The following is a 27,165-nucleotide window of genomic DNA, read 5'->3' as shown; positions in this document are numbered from 1 at the left end:
AATATTCAATAAAACTGAACAAAATCAGGCTGAGGGAAGGCTGTGTAAATGTTGTCTAATCCTCTGTCGCTTTCCTTCTTTCACTTATTTGCATTGCCTGCAACCAAGAAGTTTCCCAATAAAGGTCCTGCGAGACAGGCCTACTTTAACATACAGATAGCATCCATTACTTTATGAAAAATTAATTTGTTACATGTTAAAGAGTTGTTTTTCCTACCTTGGTTAAGTATGTACTCTTGCTTAGAGAACTCTTCTTCAAATGTTGGGCAAAGGTTATAAGGCAGAGTTGTCAGTACAACCCAGGTCAGTGGATTACAAATCCCAAATTAATTGTGACTGAGCTTATGAGGCTGCACTAGCTTTGTAGTGGACTAGACAGGGATTCAGAAGAAAGGTGACAATAGAGAAAACTTGGAGTCCATTTAGCAAATCCTTGCAAAAGAGTTTAGAGCAGTGCTTACAAGCGCTGGTGTGTGTGTGAATCACCTGGCAATTTGTTAATAATGCAGATTCTGACACAGTGGATCTGGGTTTAGGTTTGGGATTGTGAACTTCTAACAGGCTCCCGGCTGATACTGATGCTCTTCGCCCTTGGACCACACTTCCAGTAAGAAGGGTAGAACGTTTTCTGATCAGAAATCCTTCTCTGCCCCTTAGAAGTAAGAGAAATAAGAATTATTAGAAAAACTCTAATGCATCAGTGCCATATTCCTCTATTGAATCAGACTTCATCTACTTATAATCATCTTTCATCTACTTATAGTGAGAGAGAAGTATACTTAAGTCTTCAGAAGTAAATTACAACATTTTCCAAATCAGTTTCTGGATACTTAAGTTTACATCTAAATCCAAATAATCTGCACGTATAAGATGTCCACCATCCCATGGGGGGACTGTCCCATGCCCCAGAAACCTCTCAGTCTTGGCCAAACTGGAATGGTTCACCATCATCTGGGAAGCACATTTGCATTATGAGAATTGACATGGTCTTGTCACCTTATTATCTATGAAAACATTGAAAACATCATTTTAAAAAATTAAAATGCCATATTTGGAAATTATTTTGTAATTTGGAAGATGAAAGAAGGAAAATTAATCTCTTTCATGACAATGTAACCTAAAACTTACTTGCTGAGATAAGCTGTTAACTCTGTGACTTTTCTTGCTCTTTCAGTTCTTAAAAACTTGGACTAAAGAGAAAATATTGAATTTAACATAGAAAGTGGGCTTTGTTTTTGACTGTTTTATCTATTTATCCTTGCTTTACTTCGTCTACCTCCTGAGTTTCCCACATTGTTTTCTGATATATTATTACAATTATTCAAAATATTAATGGAACAGAATATCTTCTTTTAAGTTATGAATGCAATCAATTTTGAGTCTTTAATTGTAATTTTTTTCCATAAAATTCTTTTAATTTAGCCTAATATAATGGCACATCAACCAGTAATAGGTACATTAAATTGAATCATGATGCTCATATACACATTTTATGACACAATCAAATATCCTAATGCATTAATTCATATCAATCAGTTAATAAAATCAAATAGGAAACATTTTGCTATTGCTGCTAACTGTACTTATACCATTTACTAGACGAGAAATCTAAAAGAATTCAACAACTTGACTCTCAGGACTTTTCTGCTTAGATGTCTGTGATTTGACTACTACTCTGGGTTTTACTAAGTTGATTGGTTGGTGGATAAACTAAGAACATGCCTAAATTTCACTTTATGCTTCAGGTCTTCTTGAGGCGAAATCATTCTTGCCAAATTAGTAACACAGTAAATGATACCAATATTGTCCCAATCTGATGGAAAAAGTGATAATGGCCCCCCAGAGGTACCTTAAATCTTGCGTATCATTGGCACACTATTAGGAAGTCATTACTTTTAGTGCACTAAGTAGTAACCCACAGTGCTAAGAAAGTTGAAGGTGAATGATCAAAAAGCAAATTATTTGATTAATTAACCAGTAAATACTCTTTGGGTTACTATTTTTAACCTGGAACTGTAATAGATGTTGTTAGAGATGCTGGTATATACAATATATGTTATCTTACCTCAAAGAGTCAAAAAGTATTTAGTAAGACACAACTAACATAACCTGAAACAATTAAAAGGCAATTGAGTACTCACCTATAAAGAACTATAAGCTCAGTAGGATTTTATGTTCAATGTGTTGCCTTTTTTCTTTACCATTTTTTTTTTTTGAAAACTTAGTGTGTGTTTGGTGCTAAGCCAAGTACATTATATTCTGCTTTAGTTGGAGACCTAGTTCAAACTAGCTTAAGGAGACCTAGTTCAAACTAGCTTAAGGCAAGAAGGGAATTTGTTGGAAGAAAACTGGAGTGTGTAATGACAATGAAGAGTTGACTAAATATACTGCAGGAAGGGCAAGGATTCAGCTGGTTCTGATCTCAGGGACACTAAAGGCTGAGACCTGAATGCCATTAGGACCTCTCTCTCCTCTGTGTGGGCAAGTTCTGTTTTGTTCTACCGCATACCACCTTCCTCCATATGGTGGGGAACATGGCTCTGACAGCGCTTAGTTTCACATTTCATGGGTAACACACCAGATGCTGCTGTCTTTCCCTATTTGAATGCAAAACATTACACAAAAGAATTCAAACTGGCCTAACAGGGCAGGTAAAGCTCCCACACTCAGATTGATAAAATATGGTTAAGTGGCATGAGTCTTAAATGAGTATAAGAATATCCAGCAGAATTAAAATCTGGGGTAGAAGAACAGTTCTCAAAAGAAGGGAAAACTGTTCCCAAAAAAGGAAAAGGTGCTGGGCAGTTATAACATAGAAGTTCACTGCCTACACAATTCTTGTGTAAAACTTTCAATGCCTTTAAAAATTACATATTTTTATTTTATTAAAAATTATTGCTTTCATTTTATACATTTGAAAAGTGGTTGTACTCTTTCTTCTACACATTATACTATGCTGACTTTCTGGATATAAGGTGCATAACTGGTAATTTTATTTGTTTAGTTTTATCTTTGACCCTATTTAAGCTATGAGGTCTCCCCTCAATGGCCAACTCCTGAGGTCAACTGAATAACGTTTTTAGACCCTTGCCTCACCTGAATTCCAAAACCTGTCCATGTCTCTTTTTTGGTCCGCCTACACTGGATTTTGACGTTGGTATCTTCCTCAGATGTCATGCTAAATGTATGTATCTGTTTTATATAAAGTGTTTCTCTCCCCCAAAACGTCATCTCAGGTTGGATTCCGCATGTGTAACTGCCCAACCCCTAGGAGTGCCATTCTCCAAATGAATGGAACCTCCTGGAATCCTGTAGCGTGGAGGCTCCATCTCAGGCCTGTGCGTCATTCTCACCAATTCTGCTTGGTCCAACTTGTGGTGTTGTTCTTTCCAGCCTACTCCATTCTGTATTTCCCGCCCCTCCATTGCCTAGACTAACTACATACTTCCAAAGGTTGAGTTTTTTTCTGGTCCTTCTCAGAGTGACGGGTATTTTATACAATAAGATAAATTAATTGAATATGAATACATCAAGGATTTCTTGTCCATTGTATAGTGAACTCAGAAAGCCAAGATGGTAGCCTCTAATACAACCTTCCCAATTATTCAAATGCACCATCTAATTGCAACCACCTGGCTAATATGGCATCTCTTCGCTGCCTTTGGACAACCATGGCTTAGCTGTGTAGACCATATGTTATCACTCAGGGCTTCCTGTAAATCCACCCCCAAGCTCCAGCTAAGGGACTAGTGAATTGTGTGTGTGGAAGGGCCTAGCACATGCCCATTAATGACTATAATGACATTTAGAAATGGGTCATTTTTCCCTTTCTCAATAAAGATAGGCTTTGTGGATTTAAATCACTAATGCTGGGGTTTTTTTCCCCTCAGCTTTATGTTACCATAAAAATATTGAAGTGTAACAAATGGTTTGCTTATCTATCGTTATGAATAAAATAGTTGGAAATAGCTTAAAAACAGTTTTCTGCTTTTATTTAGCTGAAAAAAATGTCAGTTTCTATAACTTCCTTTTATGCAGATGAGAATCCTACTCTTTTGCAGACGTTATTATGAAGGGATATCATTGATCATGTCCTCAGGGTAATAAATAATTACTCTACCGACTATTGCTCTGAAAGAAACTGACATGAAGTAGTTTCAAATTAACCACTGCTAATTGCATGCGTTGTTTCATACTTATTACTGCAATCTGATTAGCATGCTACTGAATAGAACTGGCAGGAAAAGTTCTCTCTCCTCTATTTTAACTTGTTTTAGTTAAAAACTTGACTAAATGTAGAATTTACATTGACTTAGAAGTTGAAAATTTTAGTGCTGAGGTAAACAGGACCAGGATGGTATAATGAGCTTGACCTCTGCCAGAATTTTTTTGTTTTCATGAGTTTATGTTTGGAAAATGGGAGTATTTTTCAAATTCTAATAGGAGAAAAAAGCGTCCTTTATTAAATTCATAATATATTCTAGATTTAAAAGCCATAAACTTCTGATACCATCAAATTCAATAATGTATTTGACATAAAAAAGAAGTTCCAACTCACAATTTAAAATGGAGTTTGTTTGTAAGAATAAAAAATAAATTTTGGCCTTGTTACTAATTTGCCATAAAGTTCTAAGTAACTATAAAATGGAACTTTTAAAAATTGCTATTCCTAGTTACCTTCCCAAATTATTGGAAGGATATGAAACAGTGGATGAAGTTATGTTATGCTTATAAATGTGAAGTTAATTACCCCAATGAGCATTTTTATCATGGCTATCCTATTGTTCTGTCCTGGGTTCAAAGGCAAATTATTCACTGACAATGATTATATATTGACAATTTTTTATTAAAGTTTCAAGTCTACATTTTATGTACCTTTGTTTTACAAACACTTAAACAGTATTCTCAATGTACTAGATACAGATTTTATTCTATGTGCTTTACAGTTACTAACTCATTTAATCTTTATTATGACCCCATGGCATAAGTACTATTAATATCCCTATTTTAACAGAGAAGGAAACTGAGGCACAAAGAGGTTAAGTAACTTTCTCAAGATTAGAGAGTTAATATATGACAGAGCTAGGATTCAAGTCCATAGAGTCTGGCTCCAGAGGCTATGTACTTTACTGATATAATATGCTGTTTTAGCAATATGGCCCTGGAACATTTGAACATCATGTCAATTGGTAAGGTAAAATGTACTTTTGTGAAGGATGGCATTGAAATTGATTCTTATGTTGTTATAACTTTAAAATGTTGGCCTGGGCTCTGATGTATAGCTGATACTGTTTCCCAAGTATAGAAGTCTTATCTACCTATGACCTCCTGGCCTTTCTTTGAATCTTTGTGCCTATATTCATTCTATGGCCGAGCATTTACTCAACACCCTCAACCCTAGAAGTCTGTTCTACAATCAGTGGTATGCAGTAGCCCCCTTATACTAGCTTGGACTATGCATATCCTTTCCCAACTCTGAGTTTAATGGCCTCACACTGATAGCTTGAAATCAGCCATGGTAGAAGTATATACAATAGGGAAACCAGAAAAATACCTTCTCCCCCATCCCTTGCTCCACCGCTTTGGAGATCTGGTTTATTTCTACAACACTACCTACAATATACTACCGTTATGTCCCAGTATGAGCATATCCCAAAACACTAAAGTTTTCACACATCTTTACTTTATGCTCCCATATGGCATTAGGAAGTCAACATTCATGAGACTGAGCTCATCCCAGAACCCAAAGAAGAACCAAAAATGGTGAAATCTCAGCAATGGGAATATAAAGGAGTCCTCTTAGCTAAGGGAAAGCACTGTATGGCACTTGTGCTTTCCCTTACAGTTCTGCACTTAAGGCAGACATTGCTAACCAATTATGACATGACAGAGCCTGACCCCAGCCCCAGAATCCTCCTCAACAAAGTTGTCTAGAGTCTAGACAGCCACTGCCAACCATTCAGATTTGGTACATGACGTGAAATTATTTACCATCCCTCCTAGAATCAGAAATTCTCATGATTCTCTATGATATTTCCACTCAGTATAATTTATATTGCTTCCCTAAGCTATAGAAAGATTTTTAAAACGACTACAAAGGGAAACTATTTAAGTTGTTTGGATAATTTAAATATGTACAGCCTAAAATCTAGCTGCTATTCTTGCTGATATAACAGATTATATATTACTCTACAAGATATTTTGACATTTATAATTTTACTAAAGACTTCATACTCATGGACTGACATTTATCTATGATTAAAGATATATATATGTTTGATAATATTCCTTGGCTAATTAATGGAAATGTATGTATTCTTTGTTAGTGGAAAACAACCCAATCTTAACGTTCTCTACCTTTGTGGTCAAAAGGAGAGAACTTCTTCTTACCACAGATCGAAATTTTATTATTAAAACATCCTCTGAAGATAGAACAGCCTAAAAAAGTTTAAATATTACCCATTTTCTCCTCATGCTCCTCTTTTCCATCCCAAGATCAAATTTTTATAAACTATGCCCTTAATTTTTTATGGTTTAGAAAAGGAAATGGCAGGGATGTGATACATTATTTCTAGAGCTTGAGTAATTATGAGGTAAGGAGGGATCATTTACCTGTCATACAATAAAAACCATCTGTAAGTTATGAGATTGTGCTACCTGTATCTGATATGAATAAAGTCACTTAATAGCTACATATATGGTGAAGAGAGTTTATTATTTCAAGAAATTACTATCCAGCCATGTGAAATGGCATATGCATTTGCAAAATTCCCAAATAATAAGAGACTATGTGCAAATGCAAAATAAGAGTTTTATAACAATAGCTGTTCAAGAAAAGCAAAGAAAGCTGAAGGTAAATGGAGAAGTTCTTTAAGAGCAAGATCCTGAGAATCAGATGGGTGAGGAGGAGTGAGAATAAAGGGAATGTGAGATGGCTAGCATGAGCAAAGACTCAGAGGAAGGACTTGGCATGCCTTAGTGAACAAACATGTATCAGAATACAGGCATCTGCAGTGGGGGACAGTGGTCATAAAGAATGAGTGACTTTGAATGCAACACAAAGAGTTTGGGCTTTGTTTAGAATTATGTTTTGAGATTGGCCTCATCTCAGTCTATAAAGCCATTATATATTTATCTCATGTTTTATATGCAGAGGCATACTCATCTAGCTATGAACCCTTGCTTTGCAAGCGTAAGTGTCTTATCTAATGTTATGGGAACTGTGAAACAAGCACAGGATTTAGAGTTAGGAAGACCTGGATTTGAATTCTGGGACTGCCACTTACTAACCAATGATTTTTGTATGTTACTTAACCTCTCTGAACCTTTGGTTCTCGATGAAGGTAATATTACATAGCTACGGAGGCTGGGGAGGGGAGATAATTATGATTAGTCATGTTTCTTCCTTCCACTGCAGTTTTGTAATCAGTCGAGTGAGCAATACAGGATTTGGAGAGAGGGAGATCAAAATATTAGCTTCCCTGGCAGCCTATATGAATTACCAAACAAGGTTCAGATCTGTGGCACAATAAGGCTTCCTAGTCCTGAATCGAAAGGGTGACAGTATCTGTTGGTTATCATGTGAGAGCTGACTGACTACTTTCATGAATACATGAGACACACATCTTCAGAAATTACCAGAAATATTCAGGTGATGGGATGAGGCATTTCCAGGGTTTGACTTTGGCAAGGGTAATTAGAGTAGAAGGCATGAGGCAGCATATTACTATCAAAATGGCCCCATTTTAAATTCCATGCTAGAGAGGCCAGTGGAAATATGACACCAAAAGAAGCAAGTGAAATTATCACAGAGATAAAGGTGGGAGCACAAACAAGGGAGAAACAATCAATTCTACCGGGAATGAAGAGTGAGCAGGAAAGGTTTCAGAGCCCTGGTGCTTCAAGAAGGAAGGAAAAACAGGCTCTATCCCTTCCATCTCTTTTAAGAGCAACCAAATGAATTCTTGGATCTGGCTGCTGAGAAAACATATGAGTCATAACTTAGGATCAGCTGGATATAAGAGGATTCCACCAGCAGTCCATGAAAACCAATGTTTTTTAAGCATCTATTGGGCCACTACAACAATCAGCAAGATGTTTAAACGGTTGAGTCCATTGTCAGCCCAGCCAGCTTTTAACTATATCACAAAAACTGGCCTGGGGATGCAGCCCAAGATTATTCCAGCCCTGCCAGAAATTCCCTTTCTGTTACAAATTTCTGCCCCAGTGGGCTTTTCATAGTTTTGGCACTTTCGTTATAGATCAGTGAATCAGCTAGCCTACAGGCCAAGGAGAGAAAAAAATTAAACCTCCCAAATAAAAGTCAACCCAGCTAGGATGTCTTCATCCATCTTTCAGTGGGAGAAAAATACAGCTGGGCTCAGTGACTTCTATCAAAAGCAAACATCACTAGTTGGATTTTTTTGTTTTGTTTTTTGCGCTCTCAAGTTTCGGAGGGCATAATAAAGACAAAGCCTCAGCAACATCACTCAGACGATTTAGTTAGTTAGTTTGCAAAGCTTGGGTAGTGACACTTCTGCAAAATGCACAGGCACATGAGCAAACACAGAGATGTGTGAATTCAGGGAAGCAGCCAAGTGCACATCAGAGCTGAGGAATGTCACAGTGAAATGAAGGAAACTTGTAAACACCTATCAGTATTTTTAGGTAGAGAACGTTCTAACATATTGCCAGTGGGTGCTGCCTATGCGTTCATTTCCCTAAGCTTTAAAATCAACTGATATTAAAGGTGATTTGAAAGCAATGAAAAAATGACAGCTTTATTAATCTAGGTGGTGTGTGTAAGAGAGTGTGTGTGTACGTGTGAGTGCGGGTGCCCAACGTGTGACTGGCTGCATGTGCAGACTGCATTTGTAAAGTGGGTCTTGTACAGACGAGGGAGCCCTCTACTGATTAGAAACTGTATTAAAGATAAACTGTAGAGAGCTGCTTTTAGTGTATTGCTTGTGTATCCTCCAAAAAGCCAGACATTTTGCTTACTTCTTTTTCAGATCATGAGAGGAGACTTTTTTTAAGGAACTGTAGATGTCAGTCATCGTGTGTGTGCAAGTATATACAATTCTGCTTAAGGTAAAAAGTCTTCAATTTATTTAAAAAGTGCATCTACATCTACTCTTCAACCTTTTAATATAAAGGTGCTTTTGCTGTAACACAATTAATCCACAGATGTCTACATGACTATAATGAAAATGTGTGACAGAGATCACAAAAGCATGTGTCTATTACAGTACTTTGGTTCACCAGACGTTATTTTTCCCTGGTGGATGTATTATTTATTTTACACATTTTTCCCAAATAGGAAAGAAGACAATTTTCAGGGTGACAACAGGAACTAATTCATATGAGCATATTTAAATGGATTCTATTTTAATATGCATAATTAAATCATATTACTCTGGTCAGCCTAATTATACACTATATATAGTCAAGACCTATATATAGTCAAGGGTAATATATAGTTCTTTTTGTGTTTACATATCTGATTTTTAACTTCATGTTTTTGCAAAATACAGTTTAATCCTTCAAATCATTTAAGTCAATGGAAGAAAATGAAATATAATCAGAAATACTGTTCAGTTATTTTCAACATGGCTGGCCTAACAGTATTATGGGATAGTCTTCCTTACCTCCGAAATGTTGATTACTAGATTGTTTATTATTAGATTGCTAAGCACTCTGGCCTTTAACAAAGAATTAACATTTTTCTTAGAAGTTGGCTTGAAATTTCATTTTTTTATGAATTGAAAAAGGAGCCTTTGTGAAATCAGTATTTTTCTTAGAAGTAAACTCTCAGCTTGGTGCCATGTGTTGGTAAAGAGCTACATCTGGAGTTAACATGGCAAGATAACTAAGACGTGAGAGTGAAGGAGCTTTGATATCCATCATCTTTTGGCCACTAGCATTGATTTTGCTTCTATGCCAATGCCCCCTGCCTCTCCCACTGATCCAGCATTCCTTCTGTGGTTCCAACATTAAAGGATAACCTCTGCCTTTCTTTCATTTGAGGATGAAATTAGAAAAGATGAACCAGGTAAATCTAAGATAATCAATGTACCCTATCTAATAACAGCCACCATTTATGGAATGCCCGACTGTGCCAGTCCCTTGCCAAAAATTGCCCAAACCTTATTAGAAACCTGCAAGGCAAATATCGTTGTCCCAGGTTGTTGGTTGGTATTCTTTTGCTTGCAAATGATAAATCATATTCAAATGAAGTTGAGCAGAAGAAGGGGGCTTCATTAGAAAGACACTGGAATGTCTCACAGAATCCAAAGTCAGTTAGTGCTACTTTCATAGCTTCGTGATAACTATGGTTAAAAAAAAAAATCACAGTCTTTACTTTCGGGTATTAAACTACAAGTTTAGATATTCTGTTCATTTCTGACCCTGATTTTTATTTTCTTTAAGACAGAAAATCATTTTTGCTGTTTTTCCTCATGTTTTCCACATATATCTGAGTAAAAATAAATGTCAAATCGATTCATCAACCAGCTAAATAATTTTCATAAACCTGCTATCTAGCTTGTAATGCTTTCAGACTACCGGAGTGCACAGTAATCAACTCTAACAAGTGAGACAGAGTTTCACAGTTGGTTTTTATTTCTGTCACTTGTGATTCCTAAGCAAAGCGCTGGCAGAGCCCTCTGGCACCCCACCCCTTCCTCGTGTGGTGAAGGGGCTGGTCCATGTACTGACTAGGGAAATGGCCACGTAAGTAGGATGGGCAAGACTGCAGCAGCAGAGACTACTGTGCCTGTCCTCATAGTTTAAGTGTATCTCCACCTTGCCGATGGAGCAAATGGTGACTCTGAATCTAAATGCTCCTAATCTTGTTTAATTTGCACCATCCTTGGAATCTACCTTTCAGTTTAGCTTGTCTGCTGGACTCTGCTTTGAGGTTTTGCTCCAGTGTCCAACTCCATAGCGGAATCCCCTGTACAGCAAGCCTGAGTGATCATTCAGTCTCCAGATGGAGAGCAGACATCAGTGCATGGTACCTGGATTAGAATATTAGGTAGTGGGGGTGAGGATAAGGTAAGATAAGTTCACTGAGGACATCTGATTTCTTTTCACTCCTGAGGACGTTGTTTGGGACAGGGAGGCCATGATGATGGGATGGGGTTGAGCTGTGTTGGGAAAGGCACTCTGGTGCATGCAGTCTTTTGACCCCCCAGTAGGCCGCGTAAAAATGGACCTAGGGGCTGGAACACTTCCTCACCAAGAGATAAAGAGTTCACACAGTCTGTGCTGGATTTATTGCCTACCACAGGAATATCTTTCCCTGTGTTCAAGCTCAGTGTATGCTCCTTTTTCCTGCTTAAGTGTGTGCGTTAACATGGCACCTCACCAACCCTACTAGTAGACCTGTTCTCCACGGGGAGGGGATGGGGTCCTTCCACTGTGGCACGAGAGGAGTTAAGTAGGCCAGTTGCTATGGGGAGAGACGCCCTAGCCATGGGGGACTGATGGCCACTATTGGAGCTGGTATGGTTCTGTCTCTCCTCTTTGAAGTAAAGCATTGTTCCATCCAGTGCTTGATTGTGTTGTGTTTTCCTGGGCAATTTCAATACCAAGATGCAATGGGCAGAAGTGTATGGACTTCTATTCCTAGTAGTCAGCATAGAGATGATCTTCGCTATCCTCCTTGTAGTCAGATCCTCCCCTGGGATTGCTAACCAGTGCAAGGTGTTCTGCTCAATAAGGTGGTTCTGCATTTCACTTATAACAAAGACCTGCTTCCCTTAGACTGTTCTCCTATCACCAGATGAGAGCAAGATCCTGTTATACAGTTTGTTGGGAAGTGGACACATTCACATACTCCATGTATATAGTATCCCTTAGAATACAAACACAGACAAGATGCATGTGCATGGTACCCCTTGGAGCTGGGCAAGAAGGAAACTGCTGTTCCTTGATTTTACCTAATACTGGCGATGGGTTATGCAGGGTCTATGTTCTGTTCAGGGATCAGAAATGGATACATAATATTTGGGCACAGATATAAAGTTTGTACAGGCAGAGGGAATTTAATCAAGCCTGAAAAAGATATGATTGCATGTTACTTCTTAGAAGAATCATTTAGTATGCTACATTTCCAATGAGTTAATTTAACTGTCTGGGAAAAAAATCCATGGAATATTGTGCTCATGTACACTCAGCAAAGCAACAGTATTATTTTAATTTTGAAGCTGTTACCCCACGTCATTTATAACTACTAGGTAAGCAAACTGATTCTTTTATATATGCAGTTGTCTACTGAATAAAAATAAGCAGTTATTCTGTACCTTTCTAGTACCTTTGTCTTGTGATAGAGGTATGTTCTAACATTTTCTCTTTGTTCTTCATAATGGCACTGTTTTGTAATACTTTTCAAAATGCAAGACTCTCCAAACTTTATAGCTGACTTACCTGAAAGCACACTGTCTCATGGGTTCACTGGACTGAAAATGTAGTTCTGGTTCAAGAGCACAGCCAGCACAGGGATAAAATGCATCCTGTCCAGGAGAGGCCTGGGCTGAGCCATTCCGTTGAGCATGTCACAGCGCTAGTCACCTTCCCAGTCTAGGGATGTTAAGAATACATTTTCATCATGCAGCAGTTTGGTCTCACTAGACTCTGTTGGAAAACACCATCTGTTGTTTCTGGAAAACTCTTAGACATTTTATTGACACTCAAAGCCCTATTTCATTTCCTGAACATTTGTTCCCTTGAAAACCTGATGCCTCTTAAAATTTAAATATATAAAAAATAAACTTATAATGTAATACCCAGGGAAGTTTATGATTAAATAGTGTTTATAAATAATATAGCTCAGTTCTTGGAATATAGGAAACACTCAATAGATATTATCAATATTGTCATAATCCTTCTTAGTATTCAAGTGAGATTTTGCCAGTTGTTTTTAAATGACGTATAGAATCCACATCAGTGTTAAATAATTTGACTACTCTAGGTGTCAGCATAAATAATCATAAAATGGTGTGAAAGTTTAAAATCCAAAGTTGGCAATTACTCTTCTATCTAATTGCAGGAGTTAATGAGTGACTGTGAACTCGGTCATTTGCATAACAACTGTGTCAGTGTTTAGGGTACTCTGCAAAGATATGAATTCAGGGTCCCACAATTTGGAGTCATGAACCTGGATTCAATCCCAGTTCTCCTGTTGAGTAGCTATATGCCTTGAAATGATTCACAGTTGCTGCATGATCCAGATTCTCAACCTTTTCCTGAACTACTCTTCCTCGACAAAGACTCTCCAAAGACATTTCACATCCAGAAAGCAGAACAATGGTTAAGAATGTGGAATTTAGCATCTGATGGATCTAGTGGGGTCCCCTTTCTAAACTCACTAGCTATGTGACCTTGGGAAGCTTCCCAAACCTCCATATAAAACTCAGTTTCTTATTCTGGAAACTGAAAATAAAATTAGTATTAACTTCATAGTTGACTGTGAAGATTTGACAATTTAGTAAAGAAATATTCATAGCACAACACTTGCAACATGCTTGAGTTTTGAAAAGTTATTAGTTCTAACAATTATTATCTTTATTATTATTTTGTCTCAGTTTTCTCATCTCTAAAAAAGAAAAATTGTATCAGTTTTGTCTATGCTATATGTTGTTTTGAGTATCAAATGAGGTAATGTGGTATATAAAACCTGGTATATAAAAAGAAAATTTATAAATTATTTTCTTGGGCAGAAAAATACTTGGAAAACAGTGTCAAATGCTATGGCTTAGAAAATGTCTTGCCGGAAGACATTTAATATTAAGGTTCTCTATGTCTACTACTATAAGAGTAAAAAAATACCTCTGGAACTGTAGTTAATATTACCCAGCTCTTGTGACCTGTCAAGAAGAAAGCTACATTGTCCTAGATCAGTAGGTTAATCTAGTTAAAGTTAAACTTACTGGTGTCATATATATAAAGTAACCGTTTCAGTTAAAATTTCCTTTTTCAATTAACAGATGGGACATTGTATTTTATTGCTGTTGTTCTCAATATTCTCCAGATAGGAAGGCTGCTGTTTCTAAATATCCAATCTCTTTTAAGATTCTCTGAAAATTAAAAATGTGAAAGACTATTAACCAGTGGTAAATATTCCTTGAAACCTGTGTACCTAGAGAGGTCTTATTTTTTCATAGACAGATTTACATATTCTTTATATTCTTCTAAGCAGATTGCCAGATTTCATTCTTGAATTTGTGTACTGGTCACCCTGAAGAGTTGCTTTTAACACAGTATTGTATAGTTCTGGAATAGCTTGGGGCGGTTTTTCGAAGATATTTTCGTAACGTTACTATGTAGATGATTCTGTCTTTTCTTCAAAATTGTTAGAACTCTTGATGCAAGTGAAAAACAGTGTTCATAATATTTTAATATATGTTCATATTGAGACTAATCTGAAAATATTTAGTACAACTTATCAAAATGGTATTCAAATTCAGGCTTTTTTCCTGTTATACTGGTCAATTGAATTGAATCTAAAGTGGAAAATTCAAACAAGTAATAAATGCACAGAAAACGAGACACGAGTAAGCTGCATGTAATAATTGGAATTAAAATTAGCATCCTCTCCGGGGAGGGGGAAGGGTAAGCTGGGACAAAGTGAGAGAGTGGCATGGACATATATACACTACCAAATGTAAAATAGATAGCTAGTGGGAAGCAGCCGCATAGCACAGGGAGATCAACTCAGTGCTTTGTGACCACCTAGAGGGGTGGGATAGGGAGGGTGGGAGGGAGGGAGATGCAAGAGGGAAGAGATATGGGGACATATGTATATGTATAACTGATTCACTTTGTTATAAAGCAGAAACTTACACACCATTGTAAAGCAATTATACTCCAGTAAAGATGTTAAAAACAAAATTAGCTTCCTCTCATCTCTTGTCTGACCTTAAATGAAATATTTTTTAAGAATCTATCCATAATCCTCTTCTCTTTTCCATAATGCTTTCCATGAGAGATAGTATCCAATCTTTTTACTTTAAATTCTACTCTTACTCTCAGTGACTTTCCTTTTCTATCTTTCTTTTGAAATTCGTATCTGTATTTCCAGAAATCCACCATACATTTCCAGATGTTCTACCTGTGTGTCCTATATGACCGCCATTGAACTATCCTCTCCACTCTTTTCCATATATTCTGTTCTTTTTTTCCATATATCTGTTCTTTTTTATTTTTCCTATATTATTGAATGCCATATCATCCACCTAAACCTCCAAAGTAAAAAAGCTTAGAAACATTATCAGCTTTTCTTTTTCACCCATTTTCACATCTAAGTATCTCTCAGTACTGTCTCTCTTCTTAGTTGAATCACTGTTTTAGTCCAGTTTCTCCCCATTTCTTTTTTTTAATATTTTAAAATTCTTTACTAAAGCAAGCTTCTTAGCTGCACTTTGATGGGGTTATATAAAAAGCATCACAGCATTAATCCCATCAACACCAAAGTTACTGCAATCACGTTCATTTATAAGCATTCATTAAATTTGCTATCACCATCACCACATTATTGCAATGTCAAAGAGACTGAGTCATTTCACTTCTTCAAGAAAAATTACATTGACACGGTTACTGAAAGCTTTCAGTAATAGGGAGAAAAAAATTTTCTTAACTATTTCAACACAGAACAGAATGTTCAGGATCCTATATTTAATAAAAATATCAGCAAACAGGGTACCATCTTAGTCTATAAATGATGTTCTCCACAAGGGACTTACAAGTGTTTTTAAAACACCACTAAGGGGACATTGGTGAAAGTTTATCTTTGACACATTTTTTAAAAACCTGTTAGTAGCTTTGCCATAAAACTGATTTAAGGTAGTTGGTTTTTTTTCGGAAACATTTAGAACAACCCAACACTTGGTATTAAAACTCAGATCAGCACACTGTACTAAAACATAACAGCAGCATTTTATAGACTAGCTGCAATTTTCACTAGCTGTGTTCACCAACCGTTTAACAGAATTTTAGTGTTCTCCTAAGCCATATGCATGTCTCATATAAACAAGTATTAATGGCTGTTTTGAATATTCTTCACCAACTACAAGAGGAGGAGAATCTGCCTGTATTATCTCTATTGGTGTTTGTAAAATGTGAGACAGGGCTCTTAGCTCAAGCTGACCTCCCCATGCAGCGTTGTTTATGATATCATCACAGTACTTTCCAAACTCTTCTGAAGTATACATATCTCCTGTATTAGGATTTGTTAAAAATGGCAGAAAGTCTTCCACGTGGCTTTGCATATAGTCAGCAGTCTGACATCTTAAGGCAGCCACAGTCAAGACTGCAGTCCTGTTCTTTCAGTTGATCTTCAATGGCTCTGTACATACAGTGGCCATCAGATGGAATCTGTTTAATTTCCAAGTGTCTAGCTGCCAATATTTGAGCAAGTTTTTCACTTTCTACATGTCTAGCTCCAGTTAAGTTTTCAATTTCAGCTTCAGCTATCCTTTCTTCCCGCTCCTTTTCCAGTGCAGCTTTTTTATCCCATCTCTCTTGTGCTTTTGATATCCGAAATGGCTGATTCTCAAGAACCAAGTTTGAAATATTGACAGCAACAGAATCTATTTTACTCTCCTTAGAAGTCAGCTTCAATTGCTCCAGCTCCTCTTTATGTTTCTGTTCCATTTCTGCTTCTAACTTAGCAACATCTTCAGTAAGTTGCCTCCTCCTCTTTTTGTCATTCTTGGGGACAGCATTCTTCATACCCTGAATTTTGGCTTGCAACTCCTTCTTCTCTTTGCGATGCCTTCTCACCAGCTGCTCTTCCTCATCAAGCTCCTCCGTCAAGACTGCCTCCATGACGACTAGGTAACCCTCTCCCCATTTCTTTTATATTGCACATTATCTCTGTGTCTGTCTCTACTCTCCCTCTCCTCCAGTGTAACCACATTTATTAAATGTGGTTCATAAAATATATATCTCCTCATGTTATATGCTTAAAATCCTTCCTTGGGCTCCTATGACCATTAAAATGCAAATCCTCATGTGCCAAACAAGAGCTTTAACAATCAAGCCTCATTTTATCTTTACAGACTTGGGCTTACAATTGTCCCTGTGTCCATTTTTATATTCTATATGATGCATTTTATTTGGTATTCTCTTCTTACTTTCAGTATTAAGTGGACAAATTCTCACTGATTCTCTAATATTCTGCCCAAATATTTCTGTGAAGTTTTTCTTGACATTCCTTTTCCCCATTTCCCTCTGGGGTTGTACAGCGTCACAGCCCTGTTGTGTGTGTGTTGTATGCATGCATTTATAACTGTAATCGTTCCCTTATAGATTTGTCTCTGCTGCTAAACTGAGGAATTTTGCCATTTATGTCTTTAAAATTCCTATGCTTAGTTGGTCCCATAGTAAATGTCATTATCTATTTTGAATGAATGAATGAGAGATGAAGTAGCCAGCCACCCCAGACTAGAAGATGAATCTCCTTCTGCAATTCACTATATCTATACCTTGGATATAAATTTTTAGAGTTTTAGAGGGTATGAAAACTACATCAACCATTTCCTGTCTAAAATGAGTGTTTCTTCACAGATTGCTTTTCCATGTGGTCATTATTAAACACACCAGTCAAATGTGTTTTGATTCACACACCAGTCAAATTTAGTCAGATTCATTGTTTTTGTCATTGGCAAGAATAGACTTTGAATTTTCTCCTCAGAATAATATTTTACACCCAGAAATTATGATCTCCAGGAATAAAGTTTCTTACATCATTTAGGGTTGATTCTCTTCCATATAGGTCTTGGCTGAGTTTGGTTTCCAATATGGCACTCATGTTCAAAGCTAGAGGGAACACTGGGTTCAAACTATAAAATAAGTGAGTGATTATAGAAGGATGATTACCAGGGTGGTGTGTGTGTGTGTGTTTGTGTGTGTGTGTGTGTGTGTGTGTGTGTGTGTGTGTAGTGTGTATTCTGATGGTCCGCTTCCGGCATTAACAGGGCTCATAAAAACATCTTGTACAGCATCTTTTTTGGCCCAAACAGTGTTTCACTGTCTCTGCCTGAAAACTATAGAAAGTTGTCTGTTTTGCACATTAGTACAGGATGTGATAAATTGGTTTGGGTTACTGTTAGTTACTTCTCATGATTCTCCTATCCCCAAATGATTCAATTCAAGCCAAGCTATTGCTCCTGGTACTTGACTATGAAATTATGAATATATCACAAGGAGAAAGAAGTTACTCACAAGGCTTTAAAAAAAATAGATCCTCAATTTTAACACTTGTCAGAAGTATTAGGACTTACCATATTGTACATTGCTATTTAAATAAGGCACTTATGTCTGTGTCCATATAATATAAATGTGACTTGACCCAGAAAACTATTCCCTCTGGAAAATATGTACAATATCTGCCAAAAAGGCACTTGGATACTTTGTTTTGTCAAGACTTATTTCTCCTCTTGGGCAAGGTTTGAAACCAGAGCCATGAGCATTTACACTGGTCAGTAATTCCCAGAAACATTTTTGGAAAAGACACAGAGAATTGCCTTCAGCCTCAGCCCCTTTCCATTTGGCTAATTTTCCTGCACCTGTTAGAATTGTTCTGCATGCCAAGTGGCCTCCATGCTCTCCAGATATTTTGTCTCAGTCTGCAGAATCATGACTCTGTGCATGGTTAAAACAGAGATATGTCCCGCCAGAGCTTGGCTTTATTTTTCAGTGCCCTTGGTGCTCTAAACTGGACTAAATGCTTAGTGGTGAGAGGTCTTATGATATAGATGGGTGCTGCTCTGATAAGACAAAACTCTGAGTCTCTGGTATAACTCTGTTTTATTCTTTTAATGACTGCTGTAGCAGGAATGAGTTCAGCCACAAATAACAGAAAATCTGACAAAGAGTGGTTTAAAAAGAAGAGATTTTATTTTTCTTGCACAACCAGAAACCTAGGGGTAGGCAGTCCAGACCAGCACAACAGGGACCCAGAACCTCCTTCCACTGAGTTATCTTGACATATTGTCTTTTATCCTCATACTTTTCAGATCGTCGTCACCAGATGGCTAATACCCTTCCAGGCTTCCAGTTCCAGGCTTCATGTCTCAGCCTTGAAGAAGGGGAAGGGGAAAAGGGCAAAATGTCTTTCTTCTAGTGTATCTTTGTCTTTTTAATTAGGAAGGAAGAGACGGTCTCCCCTGAGACTTCTGCCTACATCTCTTTGGCCTGAATTGGGATACCTAGTCATCCCTAGCTTCAAGAGATGTGGAGAAAAAAAAAGAGATGTGGAGAGTAGATTTTACTCTCAAAGCTAGGATCTGTTAGTAAGGAAGACTGGGGTAGTGTGTTTTGGGCGGGCACAGCTGTATAACATTCCAGTGTGTGTGATAGCTCCCATTAGTAGGTCTTCAGATCTACTCTCTACCCATCTTCATTCTGCTCTCTGCCCCAGGGCTTGATCTATCTATGTTCAATAGGCCCCCATTCTTTCTTATGTCAGGTTCTCTAGAAGCAGATCCTGAAATGGGGATTTGAGGGCACGTGATAATATCGAGAGAGTGCTTTCAGGAGAAAGCAGCAGGGGAGGCAGATAGAAGGAGCCTCAGAAGAATATGGTTTCATGTGAAATCTAGCTTGGTACAATTCCAGGATCCCAGAGGGAGCTTCGGAGCATAAACTGTGACACAGTCTTTTCCAACTTGAGGCAGGGGAGCAGGGTTTTTGTAGCACCTCCACAGTCAGTCACAGAGGATTTGTAACTCCCAGGAACCTCCAGATAAGGTGACCTCAATCACCCAAAGGTAATCCTTTTAAGAAGGGTGCAGGGGTAAGCCTTTAGCAGAAGCACCTGCAGCAGCTGGGGAATGGACATGCCAACCAAATCCTTGAGAGGGATTTCGGTGCTCTGGGCTGCAACCAACAGCTTCTACATGAGCTTGCTGGCTTCCCTTGGATTTGACTGGTGGGGAGGTAGAGCATGCTATCAGCAAGAAGGAAGAGAGGGAGGTCAAGGTGTTTATTCCCTTGGCTTCCTCCCTGCTGAATTTCTTCCTAATAACTCTTCAGTATATAAGAAAATGTCAACTCAAAACTGATAAAGCAGTTAGATTCCATTTTGAAAAGACATGAGGCGCACTAGAAGAATTAAGCTAATAAACAAAAAATTCTCAAACAGTGAATCATGGACTTTCATGGATAATAGAAATAATTTTGAATTTGTTCTCTTCACAGTTATGGGATACAGAAAAACCAAAACAGATATTTCACTTTCTAAATGATTATTTTTTTAATTTAGAAAAAAATTTTCACCCTAAATTGTAAGAAACTGCATATAAAATGTGCAAAAAAAGAAACATTCCTTTAAAATGTAGGGAAGAAATAAGGACATGGAAATATCTGCATGACTATGAAGAAGATTCACATACAAATAATTCCCAAACTGATTTCTATAGAGACTGTTTTCCAGACATTATAGATCAACTATAGTCCTGACTGAAGAGAGATCTGAAAAAAAAAAAAAAAAGCAAGATACTACATTTGAAATTTTAAAATAATATCCTAGTACTGAAAAAATTTAAAGCAGAACTTAAATACGGTATGGACCTAGTTACTGCTTTAAGAAGAGGTAAAATTGCTATATAGGTGATGGTGATTTATATGCTACATTTAAAATATTTTGCAATAATTTCTATAATAATTTATTATATATGACCCTGTTACAGAGTTTAAAAGTGATTTGTAAAATTCATGATTAATTTCCAAATATATGGAATGCCTTTTAAGCGTCATAAAGAAATTCAGGTGCGACTCAGAAAAATGACGATTCTCTGAATGGAAATTAATTAAAACGATCCATCAAAGAGCTACAATGTCCTGATAAATAGTGGCTAATCTGTCATTGCTGTAAATAGAACCCAAATTATGTGAAAATATTGATTATAAAATATAAATATATATTTGCCTGAAATGAAGGCAAAAATAAATTTTATCAGAAACATATAATACTTAATGAATTATGTATCTCTTAATTTGATTATTTGTTTGACCATAACAGGCCTAAAGAGAACATTCAGACAAGCACAATAATAATTCAACTAAGCTATCTTTGTTACTTTGCTGATTTTCAGTCATATAAAAAAGCATAGCTGTATCAAAAATGTACATGCATATATATTGATCTCATTTCTATTAAAGTATACTTATCAAGGTAGGAGGACAGAATATGTTTTACTGATGAATTATTAGCTTGATGAATAGACTTTAAATATTACACATAGGTTACGTCATCCTCCATTTGCTCTTTTGCTCCAGGCCCACAAATTTTAGATGCAGGCACCTGCCTCTCTTTGCTATTCAAGACGAGTTTGAACACTTGACCTCTACCAGCACTCTGTAAAGTTTCAGCCATTGCAGTAAACTTTGTTTTGTCAACAGTGATATAAGGATGGTTTAGCACTTAGTTAACAAGGTAATTAAGTTTTCTCTATTTCAACAGTTTGAATAATTGAAATAATACTATATAGACTCAGAGCAAAGGCTTTAAAGTCCAGTATGAGTTTAAAATCTGGCCTCATCAATTATCATCTAAGTAGATAAGGGCAAGTTAATTAACCTCTTCTGTCTTGCATTTCCACCTCTAAAATAAAGATAACTTTGTTACTGCTTTGGGTTGTTGCAAAGTCTAATAGTCTTTAGCACAGTAAATAGTTATTATATAGTAGCTGTTATTTACATTGTCGTTGCTGTCATGCAAACAGAGCACATAGGTAGACCACACGCACACCAGACCTGCCTGCGCAGCATTCGGAGGAAAACCTTGGAGACAGGCACAGCAGCAGATGTGTGGGACTCTGGCTGTCCCTGTGCTCTTGGGCAGACCCAGAAGTCTAGCCAAGCCAGAATTCCAACCCTGGGAGAAAGACTCTGTCCTTCAGGTCACAGGGGGGTCTTAAGCAGCATGATTACAGAACATCCATCCATCACCTGGCCTGAGCAGGGACTGTGATACGATAGCAATGTGGTGTGGAAGAACCTTTGCCCCAGCCTTATTTTGCTAGCAAATGAGTGCACCCATGGGGAGTGAGAGCAGCGGCCCCAACTCTGGTGTGATCAGGGGACTGGGTCCCAGTGGAACTGAGTGACAAGGCAGGATTGCTGCGGGATTTGCACATCAGCATTTCTGTTTGAGGGAGCTCTACCCCTAATCTGCTTTGATGAGGACGGTGGTGGTCCCCGTCTTGGCTTGACCAAGATTTGTTGCCTTAAGGACAGGGCAGTGGCAAGTTTTCAAGGAGGTTTGTAGGGGGTCAGCTCGTCTTGTGGAAGAGCAGCCTGCTGGGGACCAGTCTTGGACAAGTCATCTTTTATCCCTCAAATAATATTAATAATACATGTATCGAATTTAATGGTGATAAAATGAGTTTATGTTTCATTGGCTACCACTTCCATTTTAAGACTGTCTCTAAACTTGAATAATAATTCTCACTAATAGATTTATAATCTATGTAAGTGTATGTGAGGGGGGCTTGCTTAATATAGGGGTACATTTAATTTTAGTCTTTAGATGATCTTTAAAAGCAAAGTCCACTTTCTAAGTGTATGTATTTTTAATGACAAGAGAAAAAAAGTAAAAAATAATTACAATAAAAATATGCAAAGAAAGGAAGATAGTAACATGTTTAGTTATGAGTTTATGGCAGAATAAAGAATTTTCCTAAAATGCCATATTTTGAGATAGAAAAATGATCTGATTATGGCTTTTGCTTTTTCATTCTCTCTTTACGTGAGAACTCTGTACAACTAATTCATCCTACATACCAACACACACAAAATCATTTAAGGAACTGATCTTTTATGTGCCAAAATTCCACCCAAAATTGCAGATACAAACCCTTGCCAAAGGGTTTATTTTTAAGACTCGGATAGCTTGTTCACTGTGTCATTTCCAGCATGCACCCACAAACCACTAACGACACAGAAGAGCAATGAAAAAGAATCAACGTGGAATAGCTTAACGACACTATGTTGCAAACTGATGACGTGTATGTGTTGTTCCCTTAGAGAGGTTAATAAATTTGGTTGAAAAGTGTATATGCTCTCGTCCTAGGAGACTCCAAAACAGAATCCTCATGCACATTTTTTCTTTTAAGTATGTGAAATTGTTAGTCTGCTTTTACAAAGAGAAAGACTAGAGTTTTGTTGTAGGATACTCAGTTATCTTCCTGTGAAAAATGCTAACTTCATTTTCGTGCTTCAAGGAATCGGAGTTTAAGGTTGGGTGTTTTGCTCCCTTATAGACCTTGGACACATGGTCTCAGGGCCTATTATTTCAGGTCAGGGGAATGAATTCACTTGTTCCTGCCACAATCGAGTGTTGTTCCTGAAGCAACACAGTCTACCCTTGACCAAGGCAAGACTGATATGACGGTGTCTTGGAGGAATAGAGGTTAAACATCTAAGCATAATTTTTGCTCCCCTAGTGTGTTTTATCCTATTGCAGAAGTTGTTTGGGGGACGCTGCCAAGCTTGGATAGGTGAACGTAAGCAGGGTGAGCTGCTGTGGAACACAGCACCAGGGCTAGAACTGAACACTATAACTCTTGATAACGTGTCCTGATTCAACGTGTCCCTTCCCAGTCTTTACGCCTCATCTCCTCACTAACTCCCTCTTGCTTCATCTTACGTTGCCTAAAGAACATTGACTTTGTGTACTGTTCTTTCAGCTTAGAATATCGGATCCTGGCCACTCCCTCTCCCTCTTTCACCTCACGAGCTATGTTTTGCCCTCTAAGTCCTGGCTTACTGTCCTGGCCCTGGTTTGCACCCCATTGCACCAGTCCTAGCACTGCCCGCTTGCACTGATTGTGCTTTGCTGGGCCATAGAGACTGAATACCTCAGCGTCTTACTTTCTCATATATTTGAGTCTCACCTTCAGAGCAATTTCTATAAGTTATAAAATGCTTATGAGAGTTATGTGAATATGTAAGCAGGGATGAAATGAAGTCCAAGAATTTTCTCTTTTTTCCCCCATAACCCTCCGTATACTATTAGAAATGAAATGGGCTTAAGATGCAGAAAGCAACCCTACACCGCCCTAAAAACAATGTTCGGCAGAAAATAAATATTAGGAATTTTAATTTTTATAATCATTGTTAATAAAAGTAGAGTATATTCGTTTTAAAGCATGATCAATCATAACACTTTTTCTTTTATATGAGGATTAACCATTACAATAAAGTGTATTTTGACATTGAGCAAGAAATAATTTTAAAAAGGAAGTGTGTGTAAGAGAAAGGACAAATGAAAATAACATAGGGAACAGCTACTTACTTATATCTATAGGTTAGCAGGGGACTATAGGCCCAGAGAAAGGTTTCTGAAAGAATCAACACACTGCAAACACTTGAATGAAGTTTGAGTTATTCTGGGAGGGGACATCCATATTGAATTCCTGAAGAAATCGAGAATACAGCACTATTAAAAAAAAACAAAGAACAGATTTTCTATTTGAAATAGTAAGTGAAAGAGGAAAAAAATAGTTGAAGAAAATATGAAAAGCTTAGTGTTGTATAATGAAAGCAGACTAATTCCCTTAAAGATGGATGAAGTTCCTAATAAAGGTCAGTTTAAAGCATACTTCTGGATGCATATCTATACCCATTATGCATATAAGATACCACATAATGTGGTGGCCAGTATATTACAGATTACAAAGTATCTTTTTTTTTAAATTTATGTGGATTTTTTTTAACATCTTTATTGGAGTATAATTGCTTTACAATGTTGTGTTATTTTCTGCTGTATAACAAAGTGAATCAGCTATATGTATACATATATCCCCATATCCCCTCCCTCTTGTGTATCCCTCCCACCCTCCCTATCCCACCCCTCTAGGAGGTCACAAAGCACCAAGCTGATCTCCCTGTGCCATGCAGATGCTTCCCACTAGCTATCTATTTTACATTGGGTAGTGTATATATGTCAATGCTACTCTCTCACTTCGTGCCAGCTTACACTTCCCTATCCCCGTGTCCTCAAGTCCATTCTCTACCTCTGTGTCTTTATTCCTGTCCTGCCCCTAGGTTCATCAGAACCATTTTTCTTTTCTTAGATTCCATACATATGTGTTAGCATATGGTATTTGTTTTTCTCTTTCTGACTTACTTCACTCTGTATGACAGACTCTAGGTCCATCCACCTCACTACAAATAACTCAATTTCGTTTCTTTTTATGGCTGAGTAATATTCCATTGTATATATGGGCCACACCTTCTTTATCCATTCATCTGTCGATGGACATTTAGTTTGCTTCCATGTCCTGGCTATTGTAAATAGAGCTGCAATGAACATTGTGGTACATGATTCTTTTTGAATTATGGTTTTCTCAGGGTATATGCCCAGTAGTGGGATTGCTGGGTCATATGGTAGTTCTATTTTTAGCTTTTTAACGAACCTCCATACTGTTCTCCATAGTGGCTGTATCAATTTACATTCCCACCAACAGTGCAAGAGGGTTCCCTTTACTCCACACCCTCTCCAGCATTTATTGTTTGTAGATTTTTTGATGATAGCCATTCTGACCTGTGTGAGGTGATACCTCATTGTAGTTTTGATTTGCATTTCTCTAATGATTAGTGATGTTGAGCATCCTTTCATGTGTTTGTTGGCAATGTGTATATCTTCTTTTGAGAAATGTCTATTTAGGTCTTCTGCCCAGTTTTGGACTGGGTTGTTTGATTTTTGACATTGAGCTGCATGAGCTGCTTGTAAATTTTGGAGATTAATCCTTTGTCAGTTGTTTCATTTGCAAATATTTTCTGCCATTCTGAGGATTGTCTTTTCGTCTTGTTTATGTTTTCCTTTGCTGTGCAAAAGCTTTTAAGTTTCATTGGGTCCCATTTGTTTATTTTTGTTTTTATTTTCATTTCTCTAGGAGGTGGGTCAAAAAGGACCTTGCTGTGATTTATGTCATAGAGTGTTCTGCCTATGTTTTCCTTGAAGAGTATTAGAGTGTCTGGCCTTACATTTAGGTCTTTAATCCATTTTGAGTTTATTTTTGTGTATGGTGTTAGGGAGTGTTCTAATTTCATTCTTTTACACGTAGCTGCCCAGTTTTCCCGGCACCACTTATTGAAGAGGCTGTCTTTTCTCCAGTATACATTCTTGCTTCCTTTATCAAAGATAAGTTGACCATATGTGCATGGGTTATCTCTGGGTTTTCTATCCTGTTCCCTTGATCTATATTTCTGTTTTTGTGACAGTACCATACTGTCTTGATTACTGTAGCTTCATAGTATAGTCTGAAGTCAGGGAGCCGATTCCTCCAACTCCGTTTTTCTTTCTCAAGATTGATTTTACTATTTGGGATCTTTTGTTTTTCCATACAAATTGTGAAATATTTTGTTCTAGTTCTGTGAAAAATGCCATTGGTAGTTGGACACGGATCACATTGAATCTGTAGATTGCTTTGGGTAACATAGTCATTTTCAGAATATTGATTCTTCCAATCCAAGAACATGGTATATCTCTCCATCTGTTTGTATCACCTTCAATTTTTTTCATCAGTGTCTTATAGTTGTATGCATACAGGTCTTTTGTCTCCTTAGGTAGGTTTATTCCTAGGTATTTTATTCTTTTTTGTTGCAATGGTAAATGGGAGTGTTTCCTTAATTTCTCTTTCAGATTTTTCATTAGTGTATAGGAATGCAAGAGATTTCTGTGCAGTAATTTTGTATCCTGCTACTTTTTCCAAATTCATTGATTAGCTCTAGTAGTTTTCTGGTAGCATCTTTAGGATTCTCTATGTATAGTATCATGTCATCTGTAAACAGTGACAGCTTTACTTCTTCTTTTCCGATTTGGATTCCTTTTATTTCTTTTTATTCTATGCTTGCTGTGGCTAAAACTTCCAAAACTATGTTCAATAACAGTGGTGAGAGTGGACAACCTTGTCTTATTCCTGATCTTAGTGGAAATGCTTTCAGTTTTTCACCATTGAGAATGATGTTGGCTGTGGGTTTGTCAAATATGGCTTTTATTATGTTGAGGTAAGTTCCCTCTTTGCCTACTTTCTGGAGGGTTTTTATCATAAATGGGTGTTGAATTTTGTCAAAAGTTTTTTCTGCATCTATTGAGATGATCATATGGATTTTCTCCTTCAATTTGTTTATAGGGTTTATCACATTGATTGATTT

General features: G+C 37.3%; 1 protein-coding gene and 1 pseudogene across 2 annotated transcripts in view; one reads left to right on the top strand and one right to left on the bottom strand.

Moving 5' to 3' along the window:
- Positions 1-27,165, top strand: part of LOC309661848 (uncharacterized protein) — a 635,889-nt gene that overhangs the window by 541,596 nt on the left and 67,128 nt on the right. Inside the window, exon 5 of the transcript XR_014264298.1 lies at positions 9,012-9,090. The gene's annotated coding sequence lies outside the window, so the exon portion shown is untranslated. The remainder of the gene's footprint in view (positions 1-9,011; positions 9,091-27,165) is intronic.
- On the bottom strand, positions 14,011-17,913 carry LOC309661818 (deubiquitinase OTUD6B pseudogene; annotated as a pseudogene). Its single transcript has one exon. The product of its transcript is annotated as a deubiquitinase OTUD6B pseudogene (transcript).

The sequence above is a fragment of the Balaenoptera physalus genome (assembly GCF_965194825.1).
Source record: "Balaenoptera physalus genome assembly, chromosome: 5".
NCBI lineage: Eukaryota > Metazoa > Chordata > Mammalia > Artiodactyla > Balaenopteridae > Balaenoptera > Balaenoptera physalus.
The sequence above is the reverse complement of the archived record's forward strand: the minus strand, read 5'-3'. Positions and strand labels throughout refer to the sequence as shown.